At 41.4% G+C, this 18,515-nt stretch overlaps 5 non-coding genes and 9 pseudogenes across 5 annotated transcripts; all 14 read left to right on the top strand.

Annotated features, from left to right (window-relative positions):
* The first annotated feature begins 155 nt into the window (after nucleotides 1-155).
* On the top strand, nucleotides 156-274 carry LOC136734812 (5S ribosomal RNA). The gene has a single exon (XR_010810696.1). It is a non-coding gene; the product is annotated as a 5S ribosomal RNA (ribosomal RNA).
* Nucleotides 275-490: 216 nt separating this feature from the next.
* On the top strand, nucleotides 491-609 carry LOC136734880 (uncharacterized; annotated as a pseudogene).
* A 210-nt stretch (nucleotides 610-819) lies between these two features.
* Nucleotides 820-938, top strand: LOC136734832 (uncharacterized; annotated as a pseudogene).
* A 225-nt stretch (nucleotides 939-1,163) lies between these two features.
* On the top strand, nucleotides 1,164-1,282 carry LOC136734635 (5S ribosomal RNA). Its single transcript, XR_010810611.1, has one exon. It is a non-coding gene; the product is annotated as a 5S ribosomal RNA (ribosomal RNA).
* A 210-nt stretch (nucleotides 1,283-1,492) lies between these two features.
* LOC136734976 (uncharacterized) lies at nucleotides 1,493-1,611 on the top strand (annotated as a pseudogene).
* A 225-nt stretch (nucleotides 1,612-1,836) lies between these two features.
* LOC136734800 (5S ribosomal RNA) lies at nucleotides 1,837-1,955 on the top strand. Its single transcript, XR_010810695.1, has one exon. It is a non-coding gene; the product is annotated as a 5S ribosomal RNA (ribosomal RNA).
* A 216-nt stretch (nucleotides 1,956-2,171) lies between these two features.
* LOC136734879 (uncharacterized) lies at nucleotides 2,172-2,290 on the top strand (annotated as a pseudogene).
* A 210-nt stretch (nucleotides 2,291-2,500) lies between these two features.
* On the top strand, nucleotides 2,501-2,619 carry LOC136734831 (uncharacterized; annotated as a pseudogene).
* A 209-nt stretch (nucleotides 2,620-2,828) lies between these two features.
* Nucleotides 2,829-2,947, top strand: LOC136735046 (uncharacterized; annotated as a pseudogene).
* Nucleotides 2,948-3,163: 216 nt separating this feature from the next.
* LOC136734771 (uncharacterized) lies at nucleotides 3,164-3,282 on the top strand (annotated as a pseudogene).
* A 527-nt stretch (nucleotides 3,283-3,809) lies between these two features.
* Nucleotides 3,810-3,928, top strand: LOC136734707 (5S ribosomal RNA). Its single transcript, XR_010810683.1, has one exon. It is a non-coding gene; the product is annotated as a 5S ribosomal RNA (ribosomal RNA).
* A 209-nt stretch (nucleotides 3,929-4,137) lies between these two features.
* On the top strand, nucleotides 4,138-4,256 carry LOC136735014 (uncharacterized; annotated as a pseudogene).
* Nucleotides 4,257-4,477: 221 nt separating this feature from the next.
* Nucleotides 4,478-4,596, top strand: LOC136734873 (uncharacterized; annotated as a pseudogene).
* A 6,509-nt stretch (nucleotides 4,597-11,105) lies between these two features.
* LOC136734573 (U5 spliceosomal RNA) lies at nucleotides 11,106-11,220 on the top strand. Its single transcript, XR_010810549.1, has one exon. It is a non-coding gene; the product is annotated as a U5 spliceosomal RNA (small nuclear RNA).
* The last annotated feature ends 7,295 nt before the right edge of the window (nucleotides 11,221-18,515 follow it).

Raw genomic sequence — 18,515 nt, 5'->3', positions numbered from 1 at the left:
GTATTGTACACGTACCCGGCTACTTTCAAAACCCATTACTGGACTGATATTTTTCCCTCCATTTTTCTTTTTCTTTTTTTTTTTTTTTTTTTTTTGCTGGAAGTTCCGTCAATACCCGCCAGCCATTAAGAGACATCATGTAGCCAGGCTTCTCGGCTTGCGGCCACACCGTCCTGAATGCGCCCGATCTCGTCAGATCTCGGAAGCTAAACGGGGCAGGGCCTGGTCAGTACTTGGATGGGAGACCTCCTAGAAATACCAGGTGCTGCAAGCTTTTTACGTCTCCTGGGTAACTTCATCGTAGCTCTTAATACTCTCTTTCTGTCTGGAGGAGATATAATTGAAGAATTGTACACGTACTAGGCTACTTTCAACAGCCTTTGCTGCACTGATATTTTTCCCTCCATTTTTCTTTTTATTTTATTTTTTTGCTGGAAGTTCCGTCAATATCCGCCAGCCTTTAAGAGACATCATGCAGCCAGGCCTCTTGGCTTGTAGTCACACCGTCCTGAACGCGCCCGATCATATCAGATTTCGGAAGCTAAACGGGGCAGGGCCTGGTCAGTACTTGGATGTGTGACCTCCTGGAAATACCAGGTGCTGCAAGCTTTTTACGTCTCCTGGGTAACTTCATCGTAGCTCTTAATACTCTCTTTCTTTCTCCAGGAGATATAATTGAAGAATTGTACACGTACCCGGCTACTTTCAACACCCTGTGCTGCACTGGTATATTTCCCTCTATTTTTCTTTTTTTTTTTTGCTGGCAGTTCCGTCAATACCCGCCAGCCTTTAAGAGACATCATGCAGCCAGGCATCTCGGCTTGCGGCCACACCATCCTGAACGCGCCCGATCTCGTCAGATCTCGGAAGCTAAACGGGGCAGGACCTGGTCAGTACATGAATGTGAGACCTCCTGGAAATACCTGGTGCTGCAAGCTTTTACTTCTCCTGGGTAACTTTATCGTAGCTCTTAATACTCTCTATCTGTCTGGAGGAGATATAATTGAAGTATTGTACACGTACCCGGCTACTTTCAAAACCCATTACTGCACTGATATTTTTCCCTCCATTTTTCTTTTTCTTTTTTTTTTTTTTTTTTTTTTGCTGGAAGTTCCGTCAATACCCGCCAGCCATTAAGAGACATCATGTAGCCAGGCCTCTCGGCTTGCGGCCACACCGTCCTGAATGCGCCCGATCTCGTCAGATCTCGGAAGCTAAACGGGGCAGGGCCTGGTCAGTACTTGGATGGGAGACCTCCTAGAAATACCAGGTGCTGCAAACTTTTTACGTCTCCTGGGTAACTTCATCGTAGCTCTTAATACTCTCTTTCTGTCTCCAGGAGATATAATTGAAGAATTGTACACGTACCCGGCTACTTTCAACACCCTTTGCTGCACTGGTATATTTCCCTCTATTTTTCTTTTTTTTTTTTGCTGGCAGTTCCGTCAATACCCGCCAGCCTTTAAGAGACATCATGCAGCCAGGCATCTCGGCTTGCGGCCACACTATCCTGAACGCGCCTGATCTCGTCAGATCTCGGAAGCTAAACGGGGCAGGACCTGGTCAGTACATGAATGTGAGACCTCCTGGAAATACCTGGTGCTGCAAGCTTTTACGTCTCCTGGGTAACTTTATCGTAGCTCTTAATACTCTCTATCTGTCTGGAGGAGATATAATTGAAGTATTGTACACGTACCCGGCTACTTTCAAAACCCATTACTGGACTGATATTTTTCCCTCCATTTTTCTTTTTCTTTTTTTTTTTTTTTTTTTTTTGCTGGAAGTTCCGTCAATACCCGCCAGCCATTAAGAGACATCATGTAGCCAGGCTTCTCGGCTTGCGGCCACACCGTCCTGAATGCGCCCGATCTCGTCAGATCTCGGAAGCTAAACGGGGCAGGGCCTGGTCAGTACTTGGATGGGAGACCTCCTAGAAATACCAGGTGCTGCAAGCTTTTTACGTCTCCTGGGTAACTTCATCGTAGCTCTTAATACTCTCTTTCTGTCTGGAGGAGATATAATTGAAGAATTGTACACGTACTAGGCTACTTTCAACAGCCTTTGCTGCACTGATATTTTTCCCTCCATTTTTCTTTTTATTTTATTTTTTTGCTGGAAGTTCCGTCAATATCCGCCAGCCTTTAAGAGACATCATGCAGCCTGGCCTCTTGGCTTGTAGTCACACCGTCCTGAACGCGCCCGATCATATCAGATTTCGGAAGCTAAACGGGGCAGGGCCTGGTCAGTACTTGGATGTGTGACCTCCTGGAAATACCAGGTGCTGCAAGCTTTTTACGTCTCCTGGGTAACTTCATCGTAGCTCTTAATACTCTCTTTCTTTCTCCAGGAGATATAATTGAAGAATTGTACACGTACCCGGCTACTTTCAACACCCTGTGCTGCACTGGTATATTTCCCTCTATTTTTCTTTTTTTTTTTTGCTGGCAGTTCCGTCAATACCCGCCAGCCTTTAAGAGACATCATGCAGCCAGGCATCTCGGCTTGCGGCCACACCATCCTGAACGCGCCCGATCTCGTCAGATCTCGGAAGCTAAACGGGGCAGGACCTGGTCAGTACATGAATGTGAGACCTCCTGGAAATACCTGGTGCTGCAAGCTTTTACGTCTCCTGGGTAACTTCATCATAGCTCTTAATACTCTCTTTCTGTCTCCAGGAGATATAATTGAAGAATTGTACACGTACCCGGCTACTTTCAACACCCTTTGCTGCACTGGTATATTTCCCTCTATTTTTCTTTTTTTTTTTTGCTGGCAGTTCCGTCAATACCCGCCAGCCTTTAAGAGACATCATGCAGCCAGGCCTCTTGGTTTGCGGCCACACCATCCTGAACGCGCCCAATCTCATCAGATCTCGGAAGCTAAACGGGGCAGTGTCTATTCTGTACTTGGATGGGAGACCTCCTGGAAATACCAGGTGCTGCAAGCTTCTTACGTCTCCTGGGTAACTTCATCATAGCTCTTAATACTCTCTTTCTGTCTGGAGGAGATATAATTGAAGAATTGTACACGTACCCGGCTACTTTCAACTCCCTTTGCTGCACTGATATTTTTCCCTCCATTTTTCTTTTTTCTTCTTTATTTTGCTGGAAGTTCTGTCAATATCCTCCAGCCTTTAAGAGACATCATGCAGCCAGGCATCTCGGCTTGTGGCCACACCATCCTGAATGCGCACGATCTCGTCAGATCTCGGAAGCTAAACGGGGCAGGGCCTGGTCAGTACTTAGATGGGAGACCTCCTGGAGATACCAGGTGCTGCAAGCTTTTTACATCACTTGGGTAACTTCATCGTAGCTCTTCATACTCGCTTTCTGTCTGGAGGAGATATAATTGAAGTATTGTACACGTACCCAGCTACATTTAACACCCTTTGCTGCACTGATATTTTTCCCTCCATTTTTCTTATTTCTTTTTTTTTTGCTGGAACTTCCGTCAATACCCGCCAGCCTTTAAGAGACTTCATACATCCAGGCCTCTAGGTTTGCGGCCACACCGTCCTGAACGGAAGCTAAACGGGGCAGTGTCTATTCTGTACTTGGATGGGAGACCTTCTGGAAATACCTGGTGCTGCAAGCTTTTTAGTCTCCTGAGTAACTTCATTGTAGCTCTTAATACTCTCTTTCTGTCAGGAGAAGATACAATTGAAGAAATGTACACGTACCCGGCAACTTTCAACACCCTTTGCTGCACTGATATTTTTCCCTCCATTTTTCATTTTTCTTTTTTTTTTTGCTGGAAGGTCCGTCAAAACCCGCCCGCCTTTAAGAGACATCATGCTGCCAGGCGTCTCGGCTTGCGGCCACGCCGTCCTGAACGCGACCGATCTCATCAGATCTCGGAAGCTATACAGGGCAGGGCCTGGTCAGTACTTGGATGGGTGACCTCCTGGAAATACCAGGTGCTGCAAGCTTTATACGTCTCCTGGGTAACATCATCGTAGATCTTAATACTCTCTTTCTGTCTGGAGGAGATATAATTGAAGAAATGTACACGTACCCGGCTACTTTCAACACCCTTTGCTGAACTGATATTTTTCCCTCCATTTTTCTTTTTTTATTTGCTGGAAGTTCCGTCAACACCCGTCAGCCTTTAAGAGACATCATGCAGCCAGGCCTCTCGGCTTGCGGCTACACCGTCCTGGACGCACCCCGTCTCGTCAGATCTCGGAAGCTAAACGGGGCATGGCCTGGTCAGTACTTGGATGGGAGATCTCCTAGAAATACCAGGTGCTGCAAGCTTTTTACGTCTCCTGGGTAACTTCATCGTAGCTCTTAATACTCTCTTTCTGTCTGGAGGAGATATAATTGAAGAATTGTACACGTTCCCGGCTACTTTCAACACCCTTTCCTGCACTGTTATTTTTCCCTCCATTTTTTTATTTTTTTATTTTTTATTTTTTGCTGGAAATTCCGTCAATACCCGCCAGCCTTTAAGAGACATCATGCAGCCAGGCATCTCGGCTTGCGGCCACACCGTCCTGAACGTGCCCGGTCTCGTCAGACCTTGGAAACTAAACGGGCCAGGGCCTGGTTAGTACTTGGATGGGTGACCTCCAGGAAATACCAGGTGATGCAAGCTTTTTACGTCTCCTGGGTATCTTCATCGTAGCTCTTAATACTCTTTATCTGTCTGGAGGAGATATAATTGAAGTATTGTACACTTTGTCTTAGGGACAGTCTGGCTAGCAGTGACTGAGTGGTTGACAGACGACAAGCAACGGAATGTACGTGCTCTGTGATGTCATAGCAGTCAGCTGAGAGAGGCTCGTGATGTCATCGCTGAGCTGTCTGTCTGTCTGTCTGTCTCTCTCTCTCTCTTTCTCTCTCTCTCTCTCTCTCTCTCTTCCTCTCAATTCAATTCATTTGTATTGTCAAAGCAATTGGACATACATACATATATATATATATATATATATATATATATATATACATACATACATACATCCATACATGCTAGAAAGTCATTACTATGTTATCTTAAAGGCTAACTAAGCAGAACATATATCATTATAGAACAGAGTTCATAGGTCAACACATGGTTTTAGGGAACAGGCACGTAGGTCATACCGTTTGACAATGTCTCCAAGGTTCTCATCGTAAATAACAAACAGAAATCAAACTATCTTCTGGGCTGACCTTCTAGCTTGACCGTATCTTTCTTAAGTATACAAGAGAGAAAAACAGGTGTAAGAAAATAATTTCTAATTTTCCTTCTACACATATATACATACATACATACATATGTAGCGTTATGTTGGGTGTATTTGGATAAGAGCATTTGGGCTCTGAGCTGAAGCACTGATCTAAAGAAGACCTCTCCCCCCCCAAAGTTATCAGATTTCCTTAGCTCATCAGCTTGGAACTGGTTTGCATCAAAGTGACAGTTTTGGGGAGGATGGCACCGAGAAGAGGCCAAATAGTTTGGAATTCTGCTATGAGATGTCTGGAGAAAGGGGCCTGTAGGTGATAAAAACTCTTTGAAGTGGATGAGAGCCGAAATCCCGACATAGAGCTACGAACCCAGGCCAACCGGCATTTCCAAAAGATGGCATGGATTGACATCAGTCATAAATAAAGCCTCCCTCCAATAGGACACTGGGGGCTGAAACCGAAATCCAATCTCAAGAACTCAGGGACCAATCACCTACTGATCTGACAGACTATAAGGAACAGCGGACAGTCTTTCTCTCTCTCTCTCTCTCACCTGAACCAGAAACTCGCTGCCACAGCTCAACCTGTAGCTCTGTTGCCAGAACCGGAATCAGAAACCAACCAAGTCTTTGCCGGCAACAGAAGAGTTAAACTATGAGAAGGAGATTGAGCGAAGAATTATTTTAAAGGACTTTATTAAATAAATAACTTCACAGACCCACCTGATCAGTGGAGTTTTACAGCTGGACAATTGACTAAGTCGACTGAATACGAAAGTGTCAGTCACTTAAATAGCTATTTGAGTCTTAAGAAACTTGACCCTTGGAACAAACAGGGCCCTGCTTTCCTCAAAGACTTCGTCTTCAAGTAACTACGGTGGAACCATGCTTACAAAGAAGATTTTGTGCACAACCTTGGAGCCTTCAAACCAATGGAAAATCTGTTTGGAAACGACTCTACATTCCCGAAACCCCAACTTCCAGGTGCATCGACTGAGTGGAAGTTCTTGGACAAAGCCGAACCGGACTGCCTTTGTTCCAAACCACACGGACCTCGTGCCGTGTGCTGTTATCTGAGCCCGAAGCCAGAGAGGCCTCTCTGCGACGAAGTTCACATAAGTTTAACAGTTTGGAGTTTGTGATTCATGACATTTGAGAAATCAATTAGAAATGTTAATCTGTGATTCATAACTCTAGAATGTGTAATATCATTTAGTTTTCTTAAATATAAATGTGAGTTGCATTAAACTGTTTTGTTGATAATTTTAGAAATAAAATCTGTCAACGCCGAGAAATATCTTCTCATTCCTGTTTAACTGTTTAGTCTGAAATTGACACAAGTTAATAGACATTAGATTATTGGTGGCCCTGCCTATCCTTAATCATTGAATAATAATCAGTTAAGGGAAATTGTGGTAACAAATAGGATCTTTCTCGGCACCTAAACGTAAATGAGACTGATATATATATAACGAGAAGTTACCTGACATAAATACTAACCTGCGTAGTTATTTAATGTCTGACTAATAATACTAACGAGAGACTCACCTTCGTCTTACTAACCGGTGTTGTAGTCAATGTGTTTATAACCTTTTTTGTTTAACGATTTGTTAAACGGAATGTACGTGCTCTGTGATGTCATAGCAGTAAGCTGAGAGAGGCTCGTCATGTCATCGCTGAGCTGGCTGGCTGGCTTTCTGTGTGTGTGTGTGTGTGTGTGTGTGTGTCTCTCTGTCTGTCTGTCTGTCTGTCTCTCTCTCTCTCTCTCTTACTCTCTCTCTCTCCCTCTCAATTCAATTCATTTGTATTGTCAAAGCAATTGGACATGCATACATACATACATACATATATATGGAAAATAAACAATATGTGTACATCTCTTTCTGCATTAGTGGTGCCCTCACAGATGTGCAAGTTACATGACAGACAGACAGACAGACACACACACACTTTCACACACAGACAGACAGACACAGACACACACAGAAACACACACACATACTTTGACAGACAGACAGACAGACACACGCATATTATGGGTCTTTGTTGGGTAGTGAAATGGGTAGCATCAGTCGCAGTGTGGGTAATGTCAGGGAGCCAATCATAGTCCCCGTTATTTGCATATCGTGGCGCAAAGCATTCTGGGAAAAGCAACTAAACACGTTTAGTCATGTATTTGTCCATAGTTTACACATGAGATGAAAGAGACAGTATGACGTATTGAGCACCTGGTATTCCTCATGTGTATGTGAGGGGCAGAGGAACCGGATCCCAAGTGTGCGTCCCAGGTGCTATAGGTTTCAAAGCATGCAGGGGAATAGGCACCCCACCCTGACACCTATAGAAGACTGGATAGGGAGATATAAATAGCAATGGGGAGACTCTTGTACTTGGTGTGGCTCTATCCATATAGTGGGGCCAGCAGCCACTTAGCAGGTGCAGCAATAGAAGCTCAGCCTGGGGAGACTGGATTTAGCATTTCCTCTCCATTTTGATAACTATCCATAATCATTTCTGCAAAATACTTCTATGATACCTATGTATGTTTTTTACTTGTACTATATTATACTATCAAGTATCAGTGTACACATACAATGTGACCTGTTACATTAATACAGAGGCCACGGAAGGCCAGATCACTAATAGCCACTGTCCCCTGATATTACACTTTTTTACAATCACTTTGGCACTCATTTCAGAACCTTGATGTCATTTTTCAAAACTCTAGACACTAAACTCACACCCGATGATCAAAATGCACATTTTTCAAAACTCTAACACTTTTTTACAATTGCTTGGATACAATACACATCAACCTCAGATCATTTGTTCATTGAACTAAAATGACACAACTTAACATCAAAGTATTACCATTTCAAAATGCAATTCACACATTACATCTGAGATCACTGTCTATTCATTTCATTACAAAGATCTAACTATCAATTGATACAGCTGCTCAAAATGATAAGTGACTGTTGCATTACTCTTAATGCATAATTTTATGGAAACTGACAAACAATATTCCATGTTTCGATCATGAAAGTTTCAGGATAATGAGATCCATTGACATCAATAAACGAGGAGCATGAACCAGTTGGACTACATTATCTATGGATGTAATATTTCATCATCATTCATCATCATGTAGCACTTTTCCACACCATGTTTGCAGTGTGGAAGGAAAGTTAGAAATTCTTTCTCTAATACCTGTTTTTCTCTCTTGTATACTTAAGAAAGATAAGGTCAAGCTAGAAGGTCAGGCCAGAAGGTAGTTTGATTTCTGTTTGTTATTTACGATGAGAATCTTGGAGACAATGTCAAACAGTATGATTGAAGTGCCTGCTCCCTAATCCATGTGTTGATCTATGAACTCTGTCCTATAATGATATAAATTCTGCTTAGCTAACTTTTAAGATAACATAGTAATGACTTTCTGATTATAACCAGCTCTTTGATTTTTGTGTATAAAAGCTCTGACTGTTAAAATGAAGGCAGAGCGACTTTGGGATCTACTTGAGTCACTGTTCCTCTCCACGCTGCGTGTATTAAAGGCATTGCAACTAACGCTCCAACCTGGTTGAAGATGATTGTTCTTCCACATCAGATTTGACATTACTGTATGTATGCAGGCCCTTGTAATTGCTTTTCCAATACTGCCAACTGGTTATTGATGATTGATTTCACATTGTGGTACGAGTATCGAGTGAAATGAGTGCTATCCACCCCAGCAACACAGTGATAACATGGAGCCGGCAGGTCATCCAGGTCACAATAGAGGTCAAGCAGTGGGAGGAGGAAGACGTGGTGGTCAAAGGAATGGAAGGGGACATGCACCCCTTCTGAGAGGTGGTCGTGGGCCTCGTCATAGAGGAGGGCTTAGGCCTCACCAGAGAGGCAGCCATGGGCCTCATTTGAGAGGTGTTGGGGGAACGTGGTAGAGGACAAGGCCACGGACCAGACAGCGGCAGCAACAGCAAATAGTGTCCAGTGAAATCCGAGAAATAGTTGTAGAGCATGTTGTAAATCATGGCATGACCATGACTGAGGCAGCTACAATGATTCAATCAAACCTCAGAATCAACTCAGGATCAACTGTGGCCTCAATCATCAGAAATTTCCGTACTGAGAAGCGGCAAGTCTTCAGCATGCACTAAACATTAGGCTACTCTCAATTGTCAAATGACTGTATACTGCATACCAATGTGTAGCACAGAGTATAGTGTGCCTTTTGAAAGAAATGCAGACAGAGTGAAGCAGCTGATGACTGAGTATGTTCAGGTATGTTCAGTTTCAAGATGCCTCTTGTGAAAAATGGTTGTGAGAACCTGAACCTGAACACAGGGCTGATGGAAATTCAGAAGTACAGTAATCAATCCTTTGTTTTACACTAAGCCAGGTGAGGAACACTGCAGTTGACATTTTACTGTAGTTTTGTTCTTTTTTGTAGCTAATTATTGTTGCATGGATTCAAAGAAACCTATGGTGTGATTTGATTGTATTGCATCAATACATTTCAGATTTTGTTCAATGATTCCACTGTGTCTGTAGTATTCTCTCTACTAGTCCTTTTACAGTGATGTATTTATGTGTAGTACCATAATGAAACATGTATCACATATTTTGTACTACAATATTTAATGATTGTACGAACAACTACACAGTGAAACTATCGGTATCTTCTGTGTGGGTGATCTAAATAAATGTTACTATGGTATTTCATGATAAATGAATTATTTGAACCAACAAGTCTGCAAGTGCAAGGTTTCTTTAAAGATATGAATGCACAATGCAATGTTTTGAACATTGGACAGCCTGTGTTACAAGTGATGACCGTTTTGAGTTTTGTGTCTAGAGTTTTGAAAAATGACATCAAGGTTCTGAAATTAGTGACAAAGTGATTGTAAAAAACTGTATATTCATCCTATTTAATGTGCTCTTTTAAAATGTACTTTTCTTTTTTATGTTGCCATTTCTGTTCTACCAATGTTTCAGTTGTTAGCCAAAGATTGACAGAGTACATCTCATACACACAGGCCAGACAGCAAGGATTTCTTTTTGAAATTCAATTACAAATGCTGCATGAACTCATCAATACGATTAGAGCTCCTGAAAGCAATATAACTAACTCACTCTACAGCATCTCATTAGCAGTGAAAAGAAACCAAGAAAGTTGGGACAGTCGACTGTTTACCACTATGTAACATCACCTTTTCTTTTAATAACACTTATTAAGCACTTGGGCACTGAAGACACCACTTGGTTAAGTTTAGCAAGTGGGATTTCCCCCCATTCATCCATTATGCATTTCCTCAGCTGCGCAACTGCACAGGGCCTTCGTTGTCTTAATTTGCACTTCATAGTGCGCCACACATTCTCAATTCGGAGACAGGTCAGGACTGCAGGCAGGCCATGCTAGCACCCGCACTCTCTGCCTACGCAACCATGCGCTTGTAATCTGGGCAGAATGTGGTTTGGCGTTATCCTGCTGAAAAATGCAGGGATGTCCCTGGAAAAGACGATGTCTGGATGGCAGCATATGTTGCTCCAAAATGTGTACATCTCTTTCTGCAAAAATGGTGCCCTCACAGATGTGCGAGTTACATGACAGACAGACACTCATACACACTGTCACACCCACACACACACACACACTTTCACAGACAGACACACGCACACACACTCACTTTCACACAGAGACAGACACACAAACACAGAGACAGACACACACACACTCACTTTCACACAGAGACACACAAACACATACACTTTCACACAGACACACACACACATACATACATACATACATACATATATAAGGAAAAGAAACAATACATTTAAAAATCACAAAAAGATGTAATAAAGTACAGAAAATCTAAATGTAATAAAATGTGATCTTTAATACACACAAATATGTATGGCTGGTCGGATGCGTCTTGGACTCGGGTTCCTCTTCATTACGTATAATGCTTTTGCCTTTTGCTATAGCTTTCCGTGGAGGGGATCGTGGGTGAGTTTGTACCATTCTTGGGGGGCTCTGCCTTGTTGGGGCGGAGCTGTGATCCAGGTGAACAGCAGATCGGACATAGGTGGGCATGTGGGCGGAGGAGGAAGGCCGGTCAAGCAAATAAGCTTGCTAAGGTACGCAGCAGCAGCAAGCAGCCCCACCATCCAGTCAGCCAGCCAGTCTGGCTGGCAGTGACTGAGTGGTTGACAGACGGCAAGCAACGGAATGTACGTGCTCTGTGATGTCATAGGAGTCACCTGAGAGAGATGTTTGTGATGTCATCGCTGAGCTGGCTGGCTCTGTGTGTCTTGCTGGCTGTGTGTGTGTGTGTGAGAGAGAGAGAGACTTTTTGACTTTTATCAGACTTCATTGCCTGTTTGCAACACGCAATAATTCATACAAAAGAAAATAAATAAATAAAAAATAGTGTTCCCCTTTGTTTGTCTCCCCCCAACAAGCATTAACTCCGCCACTGATCTGTACACTTTTAAAGAAAGCAACCCAATACACACAACAAAACAACCATCAAATACTAAACCCTATAAATGAATTACATAATAAAAACCAACTCCCCGTCATACAATTCACAAAGGGCATCATTAATACACCAGACCTGTTCAAAACTCTCCAAATCATTCATCAGCCTGTAATAGTTAAACTCTAGTCTGACTCTGCACTTGACCAGCATGGCAAACACTCTCACTGCATCCTCACTGCCCTCCCCACACACTCTGTTCTTCCTAGTCTTATAGACGGCCATTTTAGCCTGGCCCAGCAAGAAGTTTACCAGCTGGTCCACATGTTTGGTCTTTCTGGTGTATCGCGCCCCTAAAATAAAAACCTTTGTGTTAAAAATCAGGTTAAGATCAGTAAAAAGACGAGTTAAAAGACTAAAAATGGGTGACAACCGAGAGCAAGTGCTGAAACAGTGAAACACGGTCTCTCTCTGAGCACAGAATGGGCAGGCGTCGGACACAGCAGGGTTAAGAACAGTAATAAAAGAATTGACAGCAATAATGGTGTGTAACACCCTCCACTGCAGATTGCCAGCTCTCTTATTGAGGGGGGCTTGTACAGGCTTCTCCAGGCGGGCGCAGTGTCTTCCCCCAGCCCCAGCCTGTAAAGTAATTTTAGGAATCACAAAGAAACAGTTGAAAGTGCTAAATAAGTATTTTGATGCACCATATTAATTTAGGAAATTTACATGTTGTTTTTCATCAGCTTCTGTATCTGATGGCTCCACATCACTGGCTGGATTGACAGCAACGACACTCTAAAAAAAGAAGTGTTAAGTTTGAGCATTCAGGACTTGTTTTGAAGATCCTGAATATCACTGGTCCACAATTTATCTGTGAAACTATGGGTTAATCTCCATATACAAAATACTTTTCACACACACTTTAAATTTACAACTAAATTTACATGTTGATGTCTTTCGTCAGCTTCTGTATTTGATGGCTCAATATAACTGGTTGCATTAACAGCAACGGCACACTACAAGAAAATAACATTATATTTAAACATTCAGGACTGGTTTAGCATCACCTCGAATATCCCTAGCCCTTGAGGTCGATTGTTATTGTGGTCTTCAAGACCAGTGCTTCTCAACCTTAGTCCTGGAGGAGGCCCACTGTCTGCTGATTTTCATTACAACAACATTGTAGGTTATATCAGTGACTGTGGTCCTAAAGTACCCCTATGCCTGCTGTTTTTTTTCCAGTTGAGCTCTTAATTACCTAATTGGCTTAACTGAAGCCATTTAACCCTTTTCCCAGGTCTTTGGTTGTTGATGAGTTACAAAGAGCTGGATTGTGGCCCGCCATGACTGGAAGTGAAGAACACTCACTCTAGGCCTTTAACTTAATGTTCATATGTAGGGGCCTATCCATCTGATTTGTTTTTGCACATTTATTAACAGAAAAATTGATGGTATGTGAAATCATCTGAGCTGAAAAACATAATGTTCCACCAATAATAAAATAAATGTATTAATTAAAATTATAGAGATAATAGAATGTTCACAGATTATTAGTTCAGAAAATAAAATATTTTTTTATATCTTAAATAGAATTAACACTCAAATCAGTTGTAGGGTAAACAAGGTCTATTTTTTGGATTGATTTTATAATTATACATGTATGGCTGCATGAAGCTTACCTGAGAATCTGATATTTTAGTAACTTTGTTGCTTCTTGTTGGGTAGTCCACGTTTGCCGCCGTTCTTTTTCTGTAAATGTAAATCAAAAGGCAATAATTACATACTGTAATTAAAATACAAAAAGTATAAACATTGTATTATTATTTTTGTATCCTGTTTCTCCATCTCGATGCTGTTCTTTTTGGAATTGCATATCTAGGTTTACTTAAATACTGTTTATAAGATTGTAAACTCATCATCCAAATTTCTTCATTTGCCAAACTTTATGTAGTGCGCTTGCAGTTTCAGAAGAAGAAAAAAAACTGTAACAGATGGGATATGTAGTACTTTATACTCGAGTGGTCTATGCGATTACACCCTGTTGGTGTTATTAAGAACGCCAAGTACCAGAATGCAGAGCGGGACTGTTTTTTGTGCCGTGACTTGTCGGGGGAAAAAGGCGCAGAAAAAACGGACGAGAAGGTGAAGGTAGTATGGCGGTGATGCACGCGTTGGTGAAGTGGGAAAGCGGGGTCGACAAAGACTCTTACAGCGTGATTCCCACTGCTTGCTTTCGCAATTTTGATTTATTCAGCATTGCTGATGATGACGAAGAGACGACTCGAAACTTCAGAGCAGAGTGGAGAGACACGAACAAACCTCCAAAAGGTGGATGGCCTGTCCATGAAGCGCAGATCATTATGACTGGTAACAATGTTTATTTAAAAAAAAAAAACATTAAAGTCTTTACATGCTATTTGATATATACAATCACAGTATATTTGAAATGAATGTTTAAGTTATTAATGTGTTGTACGTCTAACATACTCTTATAACATGGTAGGTGGTGGTGAGGGCGCTAAAAACTCGTCATACTTGACTGGCATTTGTAAGAACGATTTATTGTGTGTTGTGCTTTACAATAAAATCCCCCAAATCACAAAATAAATTAAACCAGATATAATTTAACTTCAGTTTTGATTCAGTGTTGGCTGTTCATCTTAATTTGTATGGTCAAAGCACAGTATTTTTATGACAAATAAATATAATCCCCAAATATCTGTGGACATAATGCAGGGTTTTATTTATTTTATTTTTATTTTAGGAAAAGAAGGCGAACTAAGAAGAAAACTTAATGACCTAACAAAAATGCCCTGTCCTAAAATGAAGAGAGTACCTAAACCAAACAAAAAACTTCAAATTTCAGATGATAGTGACCTTGATGAACCACAGTTACCGGTGAGATAATTACTGCAAATATTAAATAAATGTATTGCAGGATTGTTTTTTTTTAATCATATTCATATATATATATATATATTTTCATTTTAAACTCTTTTCCTCTCTGAATACAGCACAAAATAAGAAAGAAAACCGATGGAGCTTCAAGAATTAGATCCCGTCATATTCTACAGACATTTAAAGAGTCCAGTGAAGTTGAGCTACAGCAAAACGTTAAGCAGCTCGAAAAGGAAAACACAAGACTTAAAAATGAAAACCAATGTCTTCGAAACCGTATGGTTGATGGTAAGTTTTTTTATTTATAGCAAATAATTCCTTACCTTGATAAATGTTATTCTTCAGTAATTTAGATTCCAGAGTAATGTATTATAGTTGATCATACTGAAGTAATCTAGAACCACAATACAGACTCTTAATGTGCACTGTCTAATAGTTTAATAATACTGATTATTAAATAAAGTTTTTCAACATAACTTCATAATCCTACATTAATGACTATATGCATTACATTAGACCTGGAAATTCTTGTATTTTATCTTTTTTATTTTTTTCGTAGCTAATGTTAATGACCCACAAAAAGGTCAGTTTGCCAATAACATAGAGCAAGTCTCTCAAGTATAATTGCAGGCATTGATGGTTTTGTTTTCACTTTGCATTAAATATATTACTAGAAATGATTATCATTTAATACTAAGGTTTTTTTCTCCAGAGATTCCAGACCTTTTGGACAATCTGAAAAAAATTGTAACAAAAGCCACATTTATCAGCAATGAAGACAAAAGTGTGTCACCATCAAGTGGTTCTGACAGCCCCACAGCAAATTGTTCTGAATCTGACAAAGAATCACCAAAACAGGTATAACACTCTTGGTCTACAATATTACAAAGACAAGGTAAAAATATATATATTGAAAACAAATATTGGTTGTAAACAATCTAATGATGCTACATTATCAGTTATATTCATAGTTATAGTTGATAATAAGAATGTAATTGAATTATGGGTGTCACAGATTCACTGACTTTATTATGTCTGTAAATTAATAAACTTAGAATTGAGACATACTGTGGTCTTTAATAACACATTTCTGTAACAAAATCACAGCCTTACTGATAATGTATTCCACTTAACATAATATAAGAATAGTTTGGGGATAAACTTGTTTTTTATTTACCATTGTCTTTTAGGTGGAAATATTCCCAGGCACTGGAGTTTACATTGACAAACTGTCCTGGATCCTTGCAGAGAGGTGCAGCACGAATACGTCATATGCAAGAACCCTGACGGTTGCTGTCTTTGACTTTCCAACATTACTAAAGAGCAATCTTCGTGGTGGTGGCAGCAAGAGAGATCCAACTTCGGAGACATTAAGATCCTCATTGATGTTATTGAGGATCATATACAGCTGCCTTCGGAAGGACACGACGTGTTTCAGTTGCGGGGCTTTGCAGCCCAGCGGGACCCTCTTAATGCCGGACATCAGCTGCCCGAGCCGGTGCGGATGAACGGAGGGACGTTAGACAGCGTTACCTTCCGGGCAGGAGCAGCGAGCGGCAACACCGGGGTGAAAGTGTCGTCTAACACTGTGCCATTAGCCACTAGCTGATTGAGCAGATCAGTGGTTTTTAAGAAGATAACAATGGCAGCAGACTTGATATTTTCACACCCTGCTACCTCCCCAACCGCTAACACACACTGCTCTAGGGGGCAGAACTGCACCGGAGCGATCTTGACTCCATGGCGTCGGGTCAGTTTTTCAAAAGACGCATTCAGGGGGTCCGACCCCCCGACCCGGGAAGAACTACCGGTACTCCCCCCTCCCCTCCCCTGTTCCCCCACAATAAGAAAAGCACTGAAAACAGAAGACAAAATAAACAAACTGAAAAAAGTAAAGCAACAAAAAAACGCAGCCAAAGGACAGAGCTCTCAGCAGCACTCCCGCTCACTGCAGACCCCTCCCACACACTCCCAGCTGAGAGAGAGAGAGAGAGAGAGAGAGAGAGAGAGAGAGTGTTAGTGTCTGTCTGTCTCTCTCTCTCTGTAGATGCATCATAGGGAACATATGTAACAATCTCTCTTTTTGTTTACCAAAAATGAGAATGAACGTATTTCAAGTGGGTGTTGCCTTGGTTGGAAACGTTTTAAGATTATTTATGAAGTGTAAAGTGGATTTGTCTCAGTTCTCCGTAGTTTTCAATGTATGTGCCATTCAGTAGCGTTCATGTTACAGATGTGCCCTATGCAGTGGTAGGGTCAATAAAATGTCAGTAAAACTTTATTTTAGCAATTATGGAGGGGAAGAACTGCAAATAGCGGGTCCCCACTAATTATCTAACTTACCAACAACGTTTAAAATTAGGTCTTGCGAAGCTGCCAAATAATGCTGTATAATCGTATGTGTCTTCATACACCGGCTGCTATAGTCTGATAGCTTTGATTATATATATATATTTTCTCGTGAACCACAAATGCTATTTGCTTGATTTTTACAGAGTATGTTATAAATACCATTGTTATGAAGCCTGACAAATTGTATGCTGTAATTATGAATATTTTCAAATCATTTGTTTGTTTTTCCTAACATGTTACAAATGTTCCCTATGTGAAAGATGCATTATATCTTAATAACGTCTAAACAATTAAAGATATACAGATTATTATTTTCGGTAAAGTTATAACACATTGCTATTAACTATGTGTGTCAGTAAAAGTTTAAAAAATCCTAATAATTTTTTATTGATCCTGCAAAATAGGTGTTTAGGGAACATTTGTAACATTAGGGTTACGATTTGCCATAGACGCGGAATGAGTTTGATTGTGATGTTAAATGGGGTTTAAAGACGCAGTCGCCTCGGTGCTGATTACTATTGCTGTGTTTCTCCACTTCTACTCCATGCTTGGGAACGCCCACATCCAGTGACGTCAAAACCGGTGGAAAAGCGGGCCGGTTCAAAAAAGATCAGCTGGATCCCAGGCCGAGCAGCAGCTCCGGCTCCAGCACCGGCACCATGTCGCTGGAAAAGCGCTAAGTGAGCTCACAGTGAGCTCAGTGTAATGTCTGCTCTGGTGAGCTCACAGTGTGACCTAGTCGTTAGTTCACGTCTTCACTGGGTAGTCCATGACAACTTAATTGACTCAATTCTTGGGCTTAATTGGTCAAAATGACCATTGGTTGAAGGTACTCAGGGACTGATGTGTAGAGAGACTTATTAAACCTGCAGGATTGTGGTTTTCCCAGAACAGAATTAACCAGTGTAGCGTTATGTTGGGTGTATTCTGATAAGAGCATTTTAGCTCTGAGCTGAAGCACTGATCTAAAGAAGACCTCTCCCCCCCAAATTTATCAGATTTCCTTAACTCATCAGCATGTGAACTGGTTTACATCAAAGTGACAGTCTTGGGAGGATGGCACCAAGAATGGGCCAAATAGCTTGGAATCCCTGCTGTGAGATGTCTGGGGAAGGGGGCCTGTAGGAAATAAAAACTCTTTGAAATGGACGAGAGCCGAAATCCCGACACAGAGCTACGAACCCGTGCCAACCGGCATTTCCAAAAGATGGCATGGATTGACATCAGTCATACATCAAGCCCCCCTCCAATAGGACACTGGGGGCTGAAGCCGAAATCCAATCTCACAAACTAAAGAACCAATCACCTATTGATCTGACAGGCGTATAAAGGGTAACGCACGGCATCTCTCTCTCTCTCTCACCTAAACCAGTAACTCGCTGCCACAGCTCAACTTGTATCTCTGTTGCCAGAACCGGAACCAGAAACCAACTAAGTCTTTACCAGCAACAGAAGGGTTAAACTGGGAGAAGGAGATTGAGCCGTACGAAGAATTCTTTTAAAGGACTTTATTAAATAAAGAACTTTACAGACTGCGCTGCCCGCCTGTGCCCAGCCATCCAGCTGGACAATTGACTAAGTCGACTGAATACGAAAGTCATTTAAATAGCTAT

This window comes from Amia ocellicauda, unplaced genomic scaffold, assembly GCF_036373705.1.
Source record: "Amia ocellicauda isolate fAmiCal2 unplaced genomic scaffold, fAmiCal2.hap1 HAP1_SCAFFOLD_40, whole genome shotgun sequence".
NCBI lineage: Eukaryota > Metazoa > Chordata > Actinopteri > Amiiformes > Amiidae > Amia > Amia ocellicauda.
This window is presented reverse-complemented; position numbering and strand designations above follow the sequence as displayed.